Genomic DNA, 20195 nt, shown 5'->3' with positions numbered 1-20195 from the left:
ACATACAGCAATCAGACCCTCTCTCCAGCCCCTTACACATACAGTAACCAGCTCCTCTCTCCAGCCCCTTACACATACAGCAATCAGACCCTCTCTCCAGCCCCTTACACATACAGTAACCAGCTCCTCTCTCCAGTTCCCCTTACACATACAGCAATCAGACCCTCTCTCCAGTCCCTTACACATACAGCAATCAGACCCTCTCTCCAGTCCCTTACACATACAGCAATCAGACCCTCTCTCCAGCCCCTTACACATACAGTAATCAGACCCTCTCTCCAGTCCCTTACACATACAGCAATCAGACCCTCTCTCCAGTCTCTTACACATACAGCAATCACCCCCTCTCTCCTGCCCCTTACACATACAGCAATCAGACCCTCTCTCCAGACCCTCACACATACAGCAATCAGCCCCTCTTTCCAGCCCCTTACACATACAGCAATCAGACCCTCTCTCCAGCCCCTCACCCATACAGTAACCAGGCCCTCTCTCCAGTCCCTTGCACATACAGCAATCAGACCCTCTCTCCAGCCCCTTACACATACAGCAATCAGCCCCTCTCTCCAGCCCCTCACACATACAGCAATCAGACCCTCTCTCCAGACCCTCACACATACAGCAATCAGGCCCTCTCTCCAGCCCCTCACACATACAGCAATCAGACCCTCTCTCCAGACCCTCACACATACAGTAATCAGCCCTTCTCTCCAGTCCCTTACACATACAGCAATCAGACCCTCTCTCCAGCCTCTTGCACATACAGTATTCAACTTATCTCTCCAGTCCCTTTACACATACGGTAATCAGTTCCTCTCTCCTGCCTCTTGCAAAGAACAAGCAACAAAGAACTGTACAGCATAGAGAAAGGCCCTTTTGCCCTCCAGCTTGTCCCGATCATGATGCCTATCTAAACTAACACCTTCTGGGAGCTCTTCCAGGGCAGGTGTGACCTGTATAAGATGGACGGGTTGCATCTAAACTGAAGAGGCATAAATATCCTGGCCGTAAGGTTTGCTAGTGTCACACAGGACGCTTTAAACTAGTATGGCAGGTGGGGTGGGTACCGGAGCAATAGGTCAGAAGGTGAAAACATTCAGGGAGAACTAGAGAATAGGGCCAGTATGGCTCTGAGGAAGAGTAGACAGTGAGAAGTTGCTGAAAACAGCAGGTCTGGTGGCCTGAAGTGCATATGCTTTAATGCAAGAAGTCTAACGGGTAAGGCAGATGAATTTAGAGCTTGGATTAGTACTTGGAACTATGATGTTGTTGCCATTACAGAGACCTGGTTGAGGGAAGGACAGGATTGGCAGCTAAACGTTCCAGGATTTAGATGTTTCAGGCGGGATAGAGGGGAATGTAAAAAGGGTGGCGGAGTTGTGCCACTGTTTAGGGAGAATATCACAGCTGTACTGAGGGAGGGCACCTCAGAGGGCTGTGAGGCTATATGTGTAGAGATCAGAAATAAGAAGGGTGCAGTCACAATGTTGGGGGTTTACTTCAGGCCTCCCAACAGCCAGCAGGAGATAGAGGAGCAGATAGGTAGTCAGATTTTGGAAAGGAGTAAAGGCAACAGGGTTGTTGTGATGGGAGACTTTAACTTCCACAATATTGACTTAGTGCTAGGGGCCTGGACGGGGCAGAGTTTGTAAGGAGCATCCAGGAGCGCTTATTAAAACAATATGTAGATAGTCGAACTGGGGAAGGGGCTGTACTGGGCCTGGTAATGGAGCCAGGCCAGGTGGTAGAGGTTTCAGTAGGGGAGCATTTTGGGAACAGTGACCACAATTCAGTAAGTTTTAAAATGCTGGTGGACAAGGATAAGAGTGGTCCTAGGGTGAATGTGCTAAATTGAGGGAAGGCTAATTATAACAATATTAGGCGGGAACTGAAGAACCTAGATTGGGCGCAGATGTTTGAGGGTAAATCAACATCTGACATGTGGGAGGCTTTCAAATGTCAGTTGAAAGGAATTCAGGACCAGCATGTTCCCATGCGGAAGAAGGATAAATACGGCAAATTTCGGGAAAATGAGACATTTTTCAGGCTAGAAGGCTGGGCACAGACAAAGCCTGTGTGGAATATAAGGAAAGTAGGAAGGAACTTTAGCAAAAAGTCAGGCGGGCTAAAAGGGGTCACAAAAAGTCATTGGCAAATAGGGTTAAGGAAAATCCCAAGGCTTTTTACACATACATAAAAAGCAAGAGGGTAGCCAGGGAAAGGGTGGTCCCACTGAAGGACAGGCAAGGAAATCTATATGTGGAGCCAGAGGAAATGGGCGAGGTACTAAATTAATACTTTGCATCAGTATTCACCAAAGAGAAGGAATTGGTGGATGTTGAGTCTGGAGAAGGGTGTGTAGATAGCCTGCATCACATTGAGATCCAAAAAGAGGAGGTGTGGGCGTCTTGAAAAAGTTTAAGGTAGATAAGACCCAAGGGCCTGATGGGATCTACTCCAAAATACTGAAGGAGGCTAGAGTGAAAATTGCTGAGGCCTTGACAGAAATCTTTGGATCCTCACTGTCTTCAGGTGATGTCCCAGAGGACTGGAGAACAGCCAATGTTGTTCTTTGTTAAAGAAGGGTAGCAAGGATAATCCAGGGAACTACAGCCGATGAGCCTTACATCAGTGGTAGGGAAATTAATGGAGAGAATTCTTCGAGACAGGATCTACTCCCATTTGGAATCAAATGGACGTATAAGTGAGAGGCAGCACGGTTTTGTGAAGGGGAAGTCGTGTCTCACTAACTTGATAGAGTTTTTCGAAGAGGTCACAAAGATGATTGATGCAGGTAGGGCAGTGGATGGTGTCTATATGAACTTCAGTAAGGCCTTTGACAAGATCCCTCATGATAGACTGGTGCAAAAGGTGAAGTCACACGGGATCAGGAGTGAGCTGGCAAGGTGGATACAGAACTGGCTAGGTCATAGAAAGCAGAGGGTAGCAATGGAAGGGTGCTTTTCTGATTGGAGGGCTGTGATGTGGTGTTCTGCAGGGATCAGTGCTGGGATCTTTGCTGTTCGTAGTATATATAAATGATTTGGAGGAAAATGTAACTAGTCTGATTAGTAAGTTTGCAGACGACACAAAGGTTGGTGGAATTGCAGAGAGCGATGAGGACTGTAAGAGGATACAGCAGGATTTAGATCATTTGGAGACTTGGGCAGAGAGATGGCAGATGGAGTTTAATCCGGACAAATGTGAGGCAATGCATTTTGGAAGGTCTAATGCAGGTAGGGAATATACAGTGAATGGTAGAACCCTCAAGAGTATTGACAGTCAGAGAGATCTAGGTCCACAGGTCACTGAAAGGGGCAACACAGGTTGCGAAGGTAGTCAAGAAGGCATACAGCATGCTTGCTTTCATTGGCCGGGGCATTGAGTATAAGAATTGGCAAGTCATGTTGCAGCTGTTTAGAACTTTAGTTAGGCCACACTTGGAGTATAGTGTTCAATTCTGGTCGCCACACTACCAGAGGATGTGGAGGCTTCAGAGAGGATGCAGAAGAGATTTACCAGGATGTTGCCTGGTATGGAGGGCATTAGCTATGAGGAGCGGTTGAATAAACCCGGTTTGTTCTCACTGGAACGATGGAGGTTGAGGGGCCACCTGATAGAGGTCTACAAAATTATGAGTGGATAGTCAGAGGCTTTTCCCCAGGGTAGAGGGGTCAATTACTAGGGGGCATAGGTTTAAGGTGTGAGGGGCAAGGTTTAGAAGAGATGTACGAGGCACGTGTTTGACACAGAGGGTAGTGGGTGCCTGGAACTCGCTGCCGGAGGAGGTGGTGGAAGCAGGGACGATAGTGACATTTAAGGGGCATCTTGACAAATACGTGAATAGGATGGGAATGGAGGGATACGAACCAAGAAGTGTAGAAGATTGTAGTTTAGTCGGGCAGCATGGTCGGCAGAGGCTTGGAGGGCCGAAGGGCCTGTTCCAGTGCTGTACTTTTTCTTTGTTCTTTTGTTCTTTGTTCTCAGGGGTCTGCGTCCCTCTATTCCTATCCTATTCATGGATTCATCAAGATGCCTCTGTAATGCTTCTTTTCTATCTGCTTCCATCACCTCGCCCAGCAGCGCATTCAAGGCACTCACCAGCCTCTGTGTGAAAAACGTCCCTCGCACATTTCCTCTAAACTTTACCCCTCACATCTTAAACATATGTCCCCTAGTAATTGACTTTTCCACCCTTGGAAAAAGCATCTGACTATCCACTCTGTCCATACCACTCATAATTTTGTAAACATCTATCAGGCCACCCCTCAACCTCCGTTGTTACAGTCAAATCAATCTGAGTTTATCCAACCTCTCCTCATAGCAAATATCCTCCAGACCAGGCACCATCCGGGTAACCCTCATCTGTACCCTCTCCAAACAGCCACATCTGGTAGTGTGGCAACCAGGACTGCATGCAATATTCCAAATGTGGCCTAACTATGGTTCGCAACAGCTGCAGCACGAGTTTCTAATTTTTATACTCAATGCCCGACCAATAAAGGCAAGCATCCCGTATATCGTTTGACTACTGTTGTGTTATGCTGCTTCAGATAACACAGGCTGCTACTTGATGCAGTCTTAACTAAAGGATGCTCCAGGCTCTGAAATGAGTTCAACATGTTTGTTGAACTATTAACACAGTTTTCAAATGAGTTTGACTCTCTGCTAATCTAACTGTAGTAACTCAGTCTAACTGTACCAGCTTGCTCTAAGCCACGTGCTGGGGTGTGATGCTGCTGATCAACCCTGTCCAACTCGCTAGATGTCTGTCTGTGGAAAGAGGCAGGGTGTGAGTGCCTCATCCCTTTTATAGTGTTTATGCCGTGCCCCCTTGTGGTGATGCCACCTCTGAGTGTCCTGACTTCCATTGGTTGTGTCCTATTCTGAGTGTTCATTGGTTGCATGTTTGCATATCATGACATCTCCCCTTTTATTTTGTAGATGTGTATACATGTGAATGTGTCTGTCTAATGTGACTGACTGAGGAATACAGAACAGAACAAACAAAACAAATGCTCATAAATCCAGTCTCTGAGGCTTGCATCTGATCCTCATCGACAGCCGGAGAGGTGGTGGAGGGGATGATGGTGTCTTGATAGGCGAGTGGGAGGCACGACCGGTGGCCTCATGGTTCAAGGTGTCTGGAGGTGGCAATTCGACATGTGGAAATGGAGAGGAAAGTGGTTGTGGGCAAGCGACTTTTTGCAGTGCCCTTCGATTCCTTCGCATAATGGAGCCATCAACCATACGTATGACACAGGGGGCGCGATTCTCCAAAATGGAGACAGAGTGCTCGCGTCGTCGTGAACGCCGTCGCGTTTCACGACGGTGCAAAACGGGTGCGGGGACTACAGATTCTGGCCCCCGCATGGCGCTGGAGCAGTTCACGCCACTCCAGCCTCCCTTCCTTTCAAGGCGGCAAATGGACGCCACACCACCCTGCGCTTGTGCAGTTGGGCCTCGCCAACCCGCGCATGCACAGTTGGGCCGCGCCAACCCGCTCCTGCGTGGGGGACTTCTTCAGCGTGCCGGCCCCGACGCAGCATGGCGTGGGGGTTCAGGGGCCGGCTGTGCAGCAAAGTAGGCCCGGGGGGGAGAGGCCGGCCCGCCGATCGGTGGGCCCTGATCACGGGCCCGACCCCATCGGGGGCCCACCCGGTGAAGGAGCGCTTTTCCTCGGCCCACAGGTCGCCCCCGACCTTTGCGCAGAGCTACCCCTGGCAGCGACCAGGTGTCAACAGCGCCGGAGGGACTCTGCCGTTTCCGACCAGCTGCTTGGCCCATCCAGGCCGGAAAATCGGCGGCCCGGCCGCGGACAGTGGCCCACAACCGGTGCCGCGCCAAACCCACTGGCGCAAATGGCGCCGATTCTCCGCACCTTGGAGAATCACGCGCCGGTGGTGTAGCGCGGTTGCGCCGATTCTCCGGCCCAGCACGGGGCTGGGAGAATCGCGCCCAGGATCTGGGCACAGCCTGTCGAACAACAACAGCTGGAGCAGACCACCCACCATCCGGTATCTTGATCCCGACTATGTCTGCCGGGGATAGCACGTCCAGATTGGTGGCATGTGCGTCATAGCCCTGCTTCTGGCTGTCGCGAAGCTGCTGCATCTTCTGCAGCACCGGGAGGTGATCAAGGTTGGGCAGGTGTATGGCTGGAAGCGTCGACGGCAGGTCCCTGTTCATCAGCAGTTGAGCTGGTGACATGCCAGTGGACAAGGGAGTTGCCCGGTACGTAAGTAATGCAAGGTGTATGTCAGAAGAGGAGTCCGAAGCCTTGCGGATGAGCTGATTAACGATGTGCACCCCTTTTTCGACTTTGCCATTGAACTGCGGATAGTGCGGACTGGAGGCGACATGCTTGACATTGTAGCTCTTGGCAAATGTGGACCATTCTCGATTGTGGAAGCACGGACCATTGTCGCTCATGACGGTGTTCGGGATGCCATGTCATGAGAATATCTCTTTACACACTTTGATGACGGTCCATGAGGTGAGGTCTGGCAACTTCAGCACCTCAGGATAGTTCGAAAAGTAATCAATGATTAAGATATAGTCGCGACCATTCGTGTGGAATAGGCCAATGCCAACCTTGGACCATGGAGAGGTCTTTAGGTCATGTGGTTGGAACGTCTCCCTGCTCTGCGCTGGTTGGAACCTCCGACAGGTTTTGCAGTTCAGGACCATGTCAGTGATGTCCTGGTTGATGCCGGGCCAGTAGACAGCTGGTCGGGCCCTGCGTCTGCACTTTTTTACGCCCAGGTGGCCCTCATGAATCTGCCACAGCACCATGCTCTGTAGACGTAGCGGGATGACTATCCTGTCCAGCTTGAGGAGGATGTCGTTGATCAGCGTCAGGTTGTCCTTGACGTTGTAGAATTGAGGGCATTGCCCTTTCTGCCAGCCATTGCTGAGGTTGTGGATGACTCGCTGCAACATGTCTCTTCTTGGATGAGAAAGATCTTCTCATCTGTTGCCGGATGAGTGCTTGCACACAGTTGTACCTGCAATTCAATGTGCTGGATGATCTCCAGCGGTTCACTGGGTGAGTTGACGGAGCGGGACAATGCATCGGCGATGATGAGCTCCTTGCCAGGTGTGTACACCAAATTGAAATCATACCTCCGGAGTTTGAGCAGAATTCTCTGCAAACAAGGTGTCATGTCATTCAGGTCCTTTTGGATGATGTGGACCAGTGGCCTATGATCCATCTCAACAGTAAATGTTGGAAAGCCGTAGACATAATCATGAAATTTGAGATGCTGGTGAGAAGACCTAAACACTCCTTCTCAATCTGCGCATATTGGGTCTCAGAGGGTGTCATTGCCTGTGACGCGTATGCTACTGGTACCCAGGATGACGTGTCGTATTTTTGAAGCAACACCACCCCAGTGCCAACCTGACTCGCATCTGTGGATATCTTGGTCTCTCGGTCTGGGTCAAAGAATGCAAGGATGGGTGCAGTGGTGAGCTTGGCTTTCAGCTCCAGCCACTCTGTTCGGTGCTCCGCCTTCCACTCAAAGGCGGCTGATTTTTTCACCAGGTTGCATTGGGCCATGGTGTGTGTGGCCAAATTTGGAATGAACTTGCCAAGGAAATTGACCATTCCCAGGAAGCGCAGTACTGCCTTTTTGTCCTCGGGAACTTTCATTGCCTCGATGGCTTTAATTTTATCTGTGCACACCGTGCCACAAAATCTGATCACCCAGGAACTTCAGCGAGGATGTCCCAAAACAGCACTTGGACCTGTTTAGCTTGAGGCCATGTTCATGTCTGCATCGGAATTGCTCTCGCAGAGGATCAGAGTGGACTCCAAAAATGATTTGGTCTCTGATCATGGACTCAGTGATATCACCGAAGCTGCAGGATTGCGCTAGCAGCCTAAGGTTAGTTAGATAGAAGGTGAAGGATTTGTCTTTACCTTGTATCCTCTGCTTGAAGATGTAGCGCTCAAAGATTTTGTTGGTGTCCACCTCGCAGTGGCTGTCAAATTTATCTAGGATGGTTTGGTACTTGGTTTTGTCCTGCCCTTCGGAAAAGTGAATGGAATTGAAGATCTCTATCACATGGTCACCCGCAGTGGTGAGTAGAAGAGCTATCTTCCGCGCATCCGTCACGCCATTGAGGTTGGATGCTTCCACATATAGTTGAAATTTCTGTTTGAATGATCTCTCTGTGGAGAAGATGCGATAATGGGCGATCTGATTCACCATGCCTGCAATCCTGGGGAGGGGGTACGCATCGAGGATCGTGAACCGATTAATGGTCTGGCTATAGTTCACTACCATTCGGAATTTTTCCCCGGTCTTGACGACCACCACCTGAGCTCTCCAGGGACTGTTACTGGCCTCTATGATCCCCGCACGTAGAAGCCTATGGACCTCGGTTCTGATAAACACCCTGTCCTGCAGGCTGTATTGCCTGCTGCGAGTGTCTACGGGTTTGCATTCCGGCGTGATATTGGCAAAGAGTGGAGGGAGGGTCGATTTTTAGCGTCGCTAGACTGCAGACAGTGAGTGGGTGCAGGGGCCCGCCGAAGATGAGGGTGAGGATTTTGAGGTTGCACTGGAAGTCGAGTCCCAGCAAGAGTGGGGCGCAGTGTTCGGGGAGTACGTATAGCTGGAAGTTCCAGAAGCTAGCGCCCTGAATCGTTAGGGTCGCGACGGTGCTTCCTTGGAGGTGAACAGAGTGTGAGCCCGAAGCGAGGGAGATAGTTTGCCGTGCAGGGAAGATAGGGAGCGAACAGCGTCTTACCAGATCTGGGTGTACGAAGTTCTCGGTGCACCCGGAGTCAAAGAGGCACAGTGTCCTGTACCCGTTGATTTAAATGGTCATCTTCGAGTTGCGGAGGTGTTTCGGACACGACTGGTCCAACGTGACCACGTTGAGTTGCGGGTAGTCAGCGGCTCGATCAGCTGTGCTGGAGTGGCCCCATGATGACTGTCCACTGAGGTCGTAGTCTTTGAGGTGAGTTTCAGAGTTTGAAGAGGATGGATCCCAAGATGGCCACCCCCGTGGATCGCACGTGACGGGCGTTGAGGAAGATGGGACCTAAGATGGCGGCCCCCATGAGTCACACGTGGCCGGCCGCGTGGAGGGGGGTTGCCAAGATGGCGGCCCCCATGAGTCGCACGTGTCGGGTGGGGTCGGAGTCGGAGTACAGGCCTCAGCATTTCGGGGCCTGCGGGCCTGTGAGTTTTGGAAGCGAGTGCTCTGGGCTGCGGGAGAGTTTGGAGAGGGGGATTTCTTTGCCAGGCAGACCCGGGCATAGTGTCCTTTGCGACCGCAGCTGCTGCAGGTCGCGTTGCGGGCCGGGCAGTGCTGCCGTGGGTGCTGGGGCTGCCAACACAAATGGCACACTGGGGCTGTGTAGTGGGTGGGTGGCCGTGCGGCGCAGGCCTGGGGCAGTCGTTGGTCGGGGGCCCAGGATGGCGTCGCTTGGTCCGTGGGGAACGAGGTGGTGAGGCTGCGGAACGAGACCTCCATGGTGGTTGCCAATTCTACAGTGTCCTCCAAGTTTAGGGCCCCTTTTTCAAGTAACCGCTGGCACACATAGTTTGACCTGAGTCCTGCCACGTACACATCTCGGACCGCGAGCTCCATATGCTGTTCGGCTGATACAGCTTGATAATTACAGTCCCGAGCTAAGGCTTTAAATCGCGAAGGAATTCATAAGACCATAAGACATAGGAGTGGAAGTAAGGCCATTCGGGCCATCGAGTCCACTCCGCCATTCAATCATGGCTGATGGGCATTTCAACTCCACCTACCAGCATTCTCCCCGTAGCCCTTAATTCCTCGCGACATCAAGAATTTATCTATCTCTGCCTTGAAGCCATTTAGCGTCCCGGCCTCCACTGCACTCCGCAGCAATGAATTCCACAGGCCCACCACTCTCTGGCTGAAGAAATGTCTCTGCATTTCTGTTCTGAATTTACCCCCTCTAATTCTAAGGCTGTGCCCACGGGTCCTCGTCTCCTCGCCTAACGGAAACAGTTTCTTTGCGTCCACCCTTTCTAAGCCATGTATTATCTTGTAAGTTTCTATTAGATCTCCCCTTAACCTTCTAAACTCTAATGAATACAATCCCAGAATCCTCAGCCGTTCTTCATATGTTAGACCCGCCATTCCAGGGATCATCCGTGTGAATCTCCGCTGGACACGCTCCTGTGCCAATATGTCCTTCCTGAGATGTGGGGCCCAAAACTGGACACAGTACTCCAAATGGGGCCTAAACCAGAGCCTTATAAAGGCTCAGTAGCACATCGCTACTTTTATATTCCAACCCTCTTGAGATAAATGACAACATTGCACTCGCTTTCTTAATCACAGATTCAACCTGCATGTTTACCTTTAGGGAATCCTCGACTAGCACTCCCAGATCCCTTTGTACTTTGGCATTATGAATTTTCTCACCGTTTAGAAAGTAGTCTATGCTTGGATTCTTTTTTCCAAAGTGCAAGACCTCACATTTTCTCACGTTGAATTGCATCAGCCATTTCCTGCACCACTCTCCCAAACTGTCTAGATCCTTCTGCAGCCTCCCCACTTCCTCAGCACTACCTGCCTGACCACCTAACTTCGTATCATCGGCAAACTTCGCTAGAATGCCCCCAGTCCCTTCATCCAGATCATTAATATATATGGTGAACAGCTGCGGCCCCAACACTGAACCCTGTGGGACACCGCTGGTCACCGGCTGCCATTCCGATAAAGAACCTTTTATCCCAACTCTCTGCCTTCTGTCAGACAGCCAATCCTCAACCCATGCCAGTAGCTCACCTCGAACACCATGGGCCCTCACCTTACTCAGCAGCCTCCTGTGTGGCACCTTATCAAAGGCCTTTTGGAAATCCAGATAGACCACATCCACTGGGTTGCCCTGGTCTAACCTACTTGTCACCTCCTCAAAGAATTCTAACAGGTTCGTCAGGCACGACCTCATCCAACGACTCTGCGGGGCGTTTGCAGCGGGTCGTAAAAATGTGGCGCGCGTAGACCTCGTTGATGCGCCTCACGTACATTCGATCGAGCATGGCTAAGGCCTCCGTATACGAGGTAGTACTGTTAAGTTGAGTAGAGATACAGTGGCTCACCCTTGCGGCAGTAGGCCGAGTTTCTGCTCCTCTGTAGTTTCTGATGTGCTTGATTCAACCAGGTAGGCCTTGAAACATCTGAGCCAGTGTTGAAAGATTTCTTTCGCCACCGCAGCCTGCGGGTCGAGTTCAAGTCGATCAGGTTTGAGGGCTGATTCCATAGTCGTTTTCTTCAAGTTTCCTACGACTATTAAATTGATGAGACCATCAATTCACAAGACACGTGATTGGAAGTGAACAGTGGTTTTAATAGTCTTACAACTGAGCCTGCCTGCAACGAGATGAACTGGCAGCAGGCTCACAACTGCAGATCTTTATACTTCCGGTTAGTGGGAGGAGCCATGGGCGGAGCCAAGGGTGGAGCCCAGTACAAACTCCTCATCTCCCCCTATGGGCAGAGCGCAACTGCTCGTATACCGAGCTTTCAAAGACACAACACATATAATATAACACAGTGTGAATTACTAGGATTATGATTCACCACATCCAGTCCATTACACATACAGTAACCAGGCCCTCTCTGCAGTCCCTTACACATACAGCAATCAGACCCTCTCTCCAGTCCCTTACACATACAGTAATCAGACCCTCTCTCCAGTCCCTTACACATACAGTAATCAGACCCTCTCTCCAGCCCCTCACACATACAGCAATCAGACCCTCTCTCCAGTCCCTTACACATACAGCAATCAGACCCTCTCTCCAGTCCCTTACACATACAGCAATCAGCCCCTCTCTCCAGCCCCTTACACATACAGTAATCACCCCCCTCTCTCCAGTCCCTTACACATTCAGTAATCAGACCCTCTCTCCAGTCCCTTACACATACAGCAATCAGACCCTCTCTCCAGTCCCTTACACATACAGCAATCAGCCCCTCTCTCCAGCCCCTTACACATACAGTAATCAGACCCTCTCTCCAGACCCTTACACATACAGTAATCACCCCCCTCTCTCCAGTCCCTCACACATACAGTAATCAGCCCCTCTCTCCAGTCCCTTACACATGCAGCAATCAGACCCTCTCTCCAGCCCCTTACACATACAGTAATCAGACCCTCTCTCCAGACCCTCACACATACAGTAATCAGCCCCTCTCCCCAGCCCCTTACACATACAGCAATCAGACCCTCTCTCCAGTCCCTTACACATACAGCAATCAGCCCCTCTCTCCAGCCCCTTACACATACAGTAATCAGCCCCTCTCTCCAGTCCCTTACACATACAGTAATCACCCCCCTCTCTCCAGTCCCTTACACATACAGTAATCAGATCCTCTCTCCAGTCCCCTTACACATACAGTAATCAGCCCCTCTCTCCAGCCCCTTACACACACAGTAATCAGCCCCTCTCCCCAGTCCCTTACACATACAGTAATCAGCCCCTCTCTCCAGTCCCTTACACATACAGTAATCAGACCCTCTCTCCAGTCCTTTACTCATATAGTAATCAGCCCCTCTCTCCAGTCCCTCACACATACAGCAATCAGACCCTCTCTCCAGTCCTTTACACATACAACAATCAGACCCTCTCTCCAGCCCCTTACACAGATAGTAATCTGTTCCTCAAACATCACCACTACCACTCCTGCCACCACTGTACCTTTTCAGTCTAGTAACGGGTGCCTGTGAATCTGTCTACCTCACCCAGGGCAAAGAGCCTGTACAACAGGTGGACTATAGGCAGAGACATGGTAACAACTTTCTGGCTCAGCATCACGACCTGACAGATTGTCCTGCTGTCGGTCAGTCACTGAGTTCCACTGGCCTCTTTCAGTCTGTGCCATGTCAAATCTGCTGGACAATCATTGCTCGAAGTGAGTTAAAGGGTGACCTACATCACCTGCCTCTTGGCCACTTGGCTGATGTGTTGGGTATGCTGGGTCTGTGAGGACTGCGTTTACCAGAGCAGAGAGAGAGACAGGCTACCAACACTTGTAGAAGTTCAACTCTATTTTATTTAACTATGAGCTTTAAACTTCCTTGCACTGTGGGTTGACACTATGTTAAGTTGACTGGAGACCTGAGGCTAACCTGACCAGACTATGCTACCAGCACATGGTGGATGTTCGTGTTGCTGATCACGGGCTCGGGATGTCTCAGAGGCTGCATCCCGAGAGAGTGGGAAAACTAGTTCCCACTGTCTTTGTAGTGGCCGTGTCCTGTCTGGTGATTGGCTGCTGTGTTCTGTGTGTTGATTCGTCGTTCAATGTGTAAGTCAGTGTCTGTCTATGCACCATCATATACTTGTGTGTATATTATGACATCTCCCCCTTTATGAAAAAAAGTATGTGAACGTGGCAATAAATAGTGTGGTATGTGAATGTGCCTGACTATGTGGAGAGCATGTGAGCATATTTATATGACTATATACAAAATTTCTAACATATTTACACGGGGAGGTGTCCAGTGCAGATAGATTGTATGTAATAAAACGTAGGATATAAATAATAGTATGTCCAAACGAGCGAACAAAGAACCAGGGTAACAAAACAATCAGTCCATGAATTCAGTCAGTTCATAAATTCAGTCTCCGTGGTGGGCGATGAATTCTGGTTGACCGCCTCAAGGGTGGGTCGGGGGCCGCCTGTTCTGGAACGGGCGGGACTGTATCAGTCGCAGAGGGTGGCAACAGAAGATCGGTAGATCGGCGAGCTCTTGGACGGGCATGTCCTGAGGGTGAGGCAGGGCATCACGATCTGGTGGCGAGCGTGGAAGCAGCAGCAGTGCCCGCCTATTACGGCGAAGAAAAGATCCATCCTGCATACGAACCAGAAACGACCTGGGGGCCACTTGCTTGATTACGACAATGGTGGCAGACCAGCCACCTTCAGGGAGCTGAACACGAACCTGGTCATCAGGAACAAGAGCAGGGAGATCCGTGGCACTGGTGTCATACGCCGACTTGCATTGGGCTCGAGACAGTTGTATTCTTCGCAGGACCGGAAAGTTGTCCAGGTCTGGGACGTGTATTGCAGGCACCGTCGTCCGTAATGTGCGGTTCATTAACAATTGTTCTGGTGACAGGCCAGTGGACAAAGGAGTCAACCTGTAGGCTAGTAGTGCGAGGTAAAAGTCGGATCCCGCATCAGCCGCTTTGCACAGGAGTCGTTTGACAATGTGTACCCCCTTTTCAGCTTTGCCATTTGACTGGGGGCAGTGGGGACTTGAGGTGACGTGGGTGAAATTATACCGCCGGGCAAAGTTGGACCACTCCTGACTGGCAAAACACGGGCCATTATCGGACATGACTGTGAGTGGAATGCCATGGCAGGCAAACGTCTCCTTGACCGCTGCCAATGTGAGGTCATGCAGCCTAACCACCTCTGAGTAGTTATAGAAGTAATCCACAATGAGGACATAGTCCCGGCCTAGTACATGAAAAAGATCAATGCCAACCTTGGTCCATGGGGACGACACCAGTTTATGTGGCTGCAAGGTCTCTTTTGGCTGAGCTGGCTGGAACCGTTGGCATGTCGGGCAGTTGAGAACGGCGTTGGCGGTGTCCTGGCTGATGCCAGGCCAGTACACTGCCTCACGGGCCCACCGTCGGCACTTCTCCACCCCCAGGTGACCCTCATGGAGCTGCTCAAGGACGAGGTCCCTCATGCTGTGCGGAATGACGATCCTGTCCAACTTTAACAGAATTCCATCTACCACTGCCAGGTCATCTTTGATGTTGTAGTATTGCGGGCATTGGCCCTTGAGCCATCCATCTGTAAGATTGTGCATGACGCGTTGGAACAAAGGGTCATTGGCTGTTTCATGACGAATCTGGATGAGTCGTTCGTACATGGCGGGCAAGTTAGATGCGCAGAACTCAACATGAACATCAATTTGGCACACGAAGCCCGACGGCTCGCATGGCGTAGTGACAGAACGGGAGAGTGCATCGGCCACGATGAGCTCCTTACCTGGGGTGTAGACCAGTTCGAAGTCATACCGCCTGAGTTTAAGGAGGATGCGTTGCAGGCGCGGCGTCATATCTTTGAGGTCCTTCTGTTGACCAGTGGCCTGTGGTCCGTTTCGACCGTAAATTTGGGGAGTCCATATAAGTAGTCATGGTTTTGACAATTTCCATGAGGCGGCCCAAGCACTCTTTTTCGATTTGAGCATAGCGTTGCTCGATGGACATCATTGCACGCAATGCGTATGCGACTGGAGCCCATGAGAAGGAGTTGTCGCGTTGGAGGAGCACTGCTCCAATGCCGGACTGGCTCGCATCAGTGAAGATCTTCGTCTCCTTGGTGAGTTTCGCCCTGAGTTCACGCCACTCTTGCTCGTGAGCGGGGAGCCATTGGAATTCGGTGGTTTTCTTCACTAGATTGCGGAGAGCCGTGGTGTGGGATGAGAGGTTGGGGATAAACCTCCCCGGGAAGTTGACCATTCCCAGGAAGCGGAGGACCGCCTTTTTGTCCTCCGGTGTCTTCATGGCATTAATGGCCGACACCTTGTCTGCATCCGGCTGCACACCAAACTGTGATATGTGGTCGCTGAGGAATTTTATTTCTGTTTGACCAAAGGAGCATTTGGCTCTGTTGAGGCGGAGGCCATGCACATGGATTCTCCAGAAGATGCGTTGGAGGCGATCGATGTGTTCCTGCGGGGTGGTAGGCCAGACGATGATGTTGTCTACGTATACACGCACCCCTTCGATGCCCTCCATCATTTGCTCCATTATTCGGTGGAACACCTCCGAGGCTGAGATGATGCCAAACGGCATCCAGTTGTAACAATACCGGCCAAATGGGGTGTTAAAGGTGCAGAGCTTCCGACTGGATGCGTCAAGTTGCATCTGCCAGAACCCCTTGGAGGCATTCAGCTTTGTGAAAAATTTGGCGCAAGCCATCTCGCAGGTGAGTTCTTTGCGCTTTGGGATAGGGTAGTGTTCCCTCAGGATATTACGGTTCAAATCTTTGGGGTCGATACAAATGCGCAGTTCTCCTGATGGTTTCTTAACACACACCATGGAGCTGACCCAGTCAGTTGATTCCATTACTTTAGATATTACGCCCTGGTCCTTGAGGTCCTGCAGCTGCTGCTTGAGGCGGCCCTTGAGGGGCGCCGGCATGAGCCGCTGGCAGCAATGACATTGCCATTGTAGTCGAGAAGCTGGCAGGCAGATGGCAGAATGGTAGGCTTAACGTGGAGGCTGTCGAGGTCAGACCGTGCAATGAGGTTGGCTGAAGCACCAGTGTCCAGCCTGAATCGGATGCGAGATTTGTTGACCGTAAGTGCGGCACAGCACTCATCGTCCGGATCAATGCTCATCACTGGGAAGGGTTTGGCCTTTTTCTTTTGAAGTGCCGTGTGCTTGGTGATGATGCCCACCTGGAATGTGGATTTGAGATCCTTGGTGTCAGGGTCTGGAACCATGTTGGAGTCGGAATCTGTGACCGGTTGTTGTACGGTCCGGATGTCCCTGCACTGCTGGTGGGAGCGACGGGAGGCAGGTGTTTGAGCAGACCTGCACAGAGCTGCGCAGTGGCTAACCTTGCCACACTGGAGACAGCGTCGAGATTTAGCGGGGCATTGCCGCTTTAAGTGGGAGGAGCCACAGTTGTTGCACGACGTGACGTCAGAACGCTCAGTGCGCCACCGCGCATGCGCAGTGCGGTCATACGTAGTGCGCGCCTGCGCAGTTCGGTCTTCGGCCTCGCCGTCCCCTCGGTCATTGCGCGCATGTGCGGGAGCCCGGGAGAAGCGCGCAAAATGGCCGCCCTCATCCAGGCTCTGGCCCTGGAGCTGTTCTACGGCCTGCACCCGTTCTGCATCGTGGGGGCCTTGCCGCGCCGTCTCTGCCGCTTGACTGTGCGAGTATCGGTTAGTGGCGTGCTCATGCAGAACGCAGGTTCCGATGGCTATAGCGAGGGTGAGCTGTTTCACTTTGAGGAGCTGCTGGCGTAGGGGGTCCGATTACACACCGAAAACGATCTGGTCGCGGATCATTGAATCGGAGGTGGAGTCGTAATTGCAGTATTGCGCGAGGATGCGAAGATGGGTGAGGAAAGATTGAAAAGGTTCATCCTTACCCTGCAGAATTTATAGAACATAGAACAGTACAGCACAGAACAGGCCCTTCGGCCCTCGATGTTGTGCCGAGCAATGATCACCCTACTCAAACCCACATATCCACCCTATACCCGTAAACCAACAACTCCCCCTTAACCTTACTTTTATTAGGACACTACGGGCAATTTAGCATGGCCAATCCACCTAACCCGCACATCTTTGGACTGTGGGAGGAAACCGGAGCACCCGGAGGAAACCCACGCACACAGGGGGAGGACGTGCAGACTCCACACAGACAGTGACCCAGCCGGGAATCGAACCTGGGACCCTGGAGCTGTGAAGCATTTATGCTAACCACCATGCTACCCTGCTGCCCCAATTTGTTGAAAGACGTAGCGTTCAAAACATTCGTTGACTTCGATGTCACAGTGGCTGTCGAACTTGAGCAGGACTGTCTTGAACTTGGACCTTCAGCGAATGTGAGGGAATTGAAAATGTGGATGGCATGGTCCCCGGCCATGGAGAGAAGGAGAGCAATCTTTCTGGCATCTGAGGCAGCTTACAGGTCGGTGGCTTCGAGGTACAGTTGAAACTTCTGCATAAATATCTTCCAGTTGGCACCGAGGTTGCCGGCGATGCGGAGCGGCGGGGGAGGGTGGACGCTGTCCATACTACAGGATGGCTGATCGCTGGTCGAAGACAGACTATCTCAAGGTAGGTCCATCAAACTCTAACATCACGTACTGGTACCATGATGTGTTGGGTATGCTGGGTCTGCGAGGACTGCGTTTACCATAGCAGTGAGAGAGACAGGCTTCCAACACTTGTAGAAGTACAACTCTATTTTATTGAACTATGAGCTGTTAAACTTACTTGCCCTGTGGGTCGACACTATGTTGAGTTGACTGGAGACCTGAGGCTAACCTGACCAGACTATGCTACCAGTACATGGTAGATGTTCGTGTTACTGATCATGTGCTCTGGATGTCTCAGAGGCTGCATCCCGAGAGAGCAGGAAAACTAATGCCCTCTGGCTTTATAGTGGCTGTGTCCTATCTGGTGATTGGCTGCTGTGTTCTGTGTGTTGATTGGTCCTTCAGTGTGTCAGTCAGTGTCTGTCTATGCACCATCATATACTTGTGTGTATATTGTGACATTGGCGACATCGATTCAGTGGATCCAGGACTGACCTGCCCGATTCTCCACTGTCATCAGTGTTGCCTTGTGGGGGAGGGGGATCTCGTGACCCAAATGATGTTTCTGTGACCCCCATCGGTGGTCATGACCTGCAGTTTGGGAACCATTATTCCAGTGGTTGTTGGACTGGGGCTGCTGGAAGAGAAACCTTGTTGAGTTTCTGCATTTAATCCTGTAAAGAGGACACAGTGTGTATGTTGTATAGTGATGGTGGAGGGAGTCAATTTTTTAGGAGATAAGAACATAAGAACATAAGCACTAGGAGTAGGAGTAGGCCATCTGGCCCTTCGAGCCTGCTCCGCCATTCAATGAGATCATGGCTGATCTTTTGTGGACTCAGCTCCACTTTCCAGCTGGAACACCATAACCGTTAATCCTTTTTTCTAAAGAAAAATCTATCTTTATCTTAAAAACATTTAATGAAGGAGCCTCAACTGCTTCACTGGGCAAGAAATTCCATAGATTCACAACCCTTTGGGTGAAGATGTTCCTCCTAAGCTCAGTCCAAAATCTACTTCACCTTATTTTGAGGCTATGCCCCCTAGTTCTGCTTTCACCCGCCAGTGGAGACAACTTGCCCACATCTATCCTATCTATTCCCTTCATAATTGTATATGTTTCTATAAGAACCACCTGCATCCTTCTATATTCCAACGAGTACAGGCCCAGTCTACTCAACCCCTCCTCGTAATCCAACTCCTTCAGGTCTGGATTTAACCTAGTGAATCTCCTCTGCACACCCTCAGGTACGTCCTTTCTCAGGTAAGGAGACCAAAACTGAACACAATACTCCAGGTGTGGCCTCACTAACACCTTATACAATTGTAGCATAACCTCCCTAGTCTTAAACTCTATCCCTCTAGCAATGAAGGACAAAACTCCATTTGCCTTCTTAATCACCTGTTGCACCTGTAAACCAACTTTTTGAGACTCATGCACAAGCACACCCAGGTCTCTCTGCACAGCAGCATGTTTTAATATTTTATCATTTAAATAATAATCCCTTTTGCTGTTATTCCTATCAAAATGGATAACCTCACATTTGTCAACATTGTATCCCATCTGCCAGACCCTAGCCCATTCAATTAACCTATCCAAATCTCTCAGCAGACTTCCGGTATCCTCTGCACTTTTTGCTTTACCACTCATCTTAGTGTCGTCTGCAAACTTGGACATATTGCACTTAGTCTCCAACTCCAAATCATCTATGTAAATTGTGAAAAATTGTGGGCCCAACACTGATCCCTGAGGGGCACCACTAGCTACTGATTGCCAACCCATTAATCTCCACTCTTTGCTTCCTATTAATTAACCAATCCTCTATCCATGCTACCAATTTACCCTTAATACCATGCATCTTTATCTCATGCAGCAACCTTTTGTATGGCACCTTGTCAAAAGCTTTCAGGAAATCCAGATATACCACATCAATTGGCTCCCCGTTATATACCACACTGGTAATGTCCTCAAAGATTTCCACTAAATTAGTTAGGCACGACCTGCCCTTTATGAACCCATGCTGCGTCTGCCCAATGGGACAATTTCCATCCAGATTCCTTGCTATTTCTTCCTTGATGATAGATTCCAGCATCTTCTCTATTACCGAAGTTGAGCTCACTGGCCTATAATTACCCGCTTTCTGCCTACCCCGTTTTTTAAACAGTGGTGTCATGTTTGTTAATTTCCAATCCGCCGGGACCACCCCAGATTCTAGTGAATTTTGGTAAATTATCACGAGTGCATTTACAATTTCCCTAGCCATCTCTTTTAGCACTCTGGGATGCATTCCATCAGGGCCAGGGGGCTTGTCTACCTTTAGCCCCATTAGCTTGCCCATCACTACCTCCTTAGTGAAAACAATCATCTCAAGGTCCTCACCTGTCATAGC

Source organism: Scyliorhinus canicula, chromosome 7 (genome assembly GCF_902713615.1).
Source record: "Scyliorhinus canicula chromosome 7, sScyCan1.1, whole genome shotgun sequence".
NCBI classification, from domain to species: domain Eukaryota; kingdom Metazoa; phylum Chordata; class Chondrichthyes; order Carcharhiniformes; family Scyliorhinidae; genus Scyliorhinus; species Scyliorhinus canicula.
Note: the sequence above shows the minus strand (reverse complement) of the source record.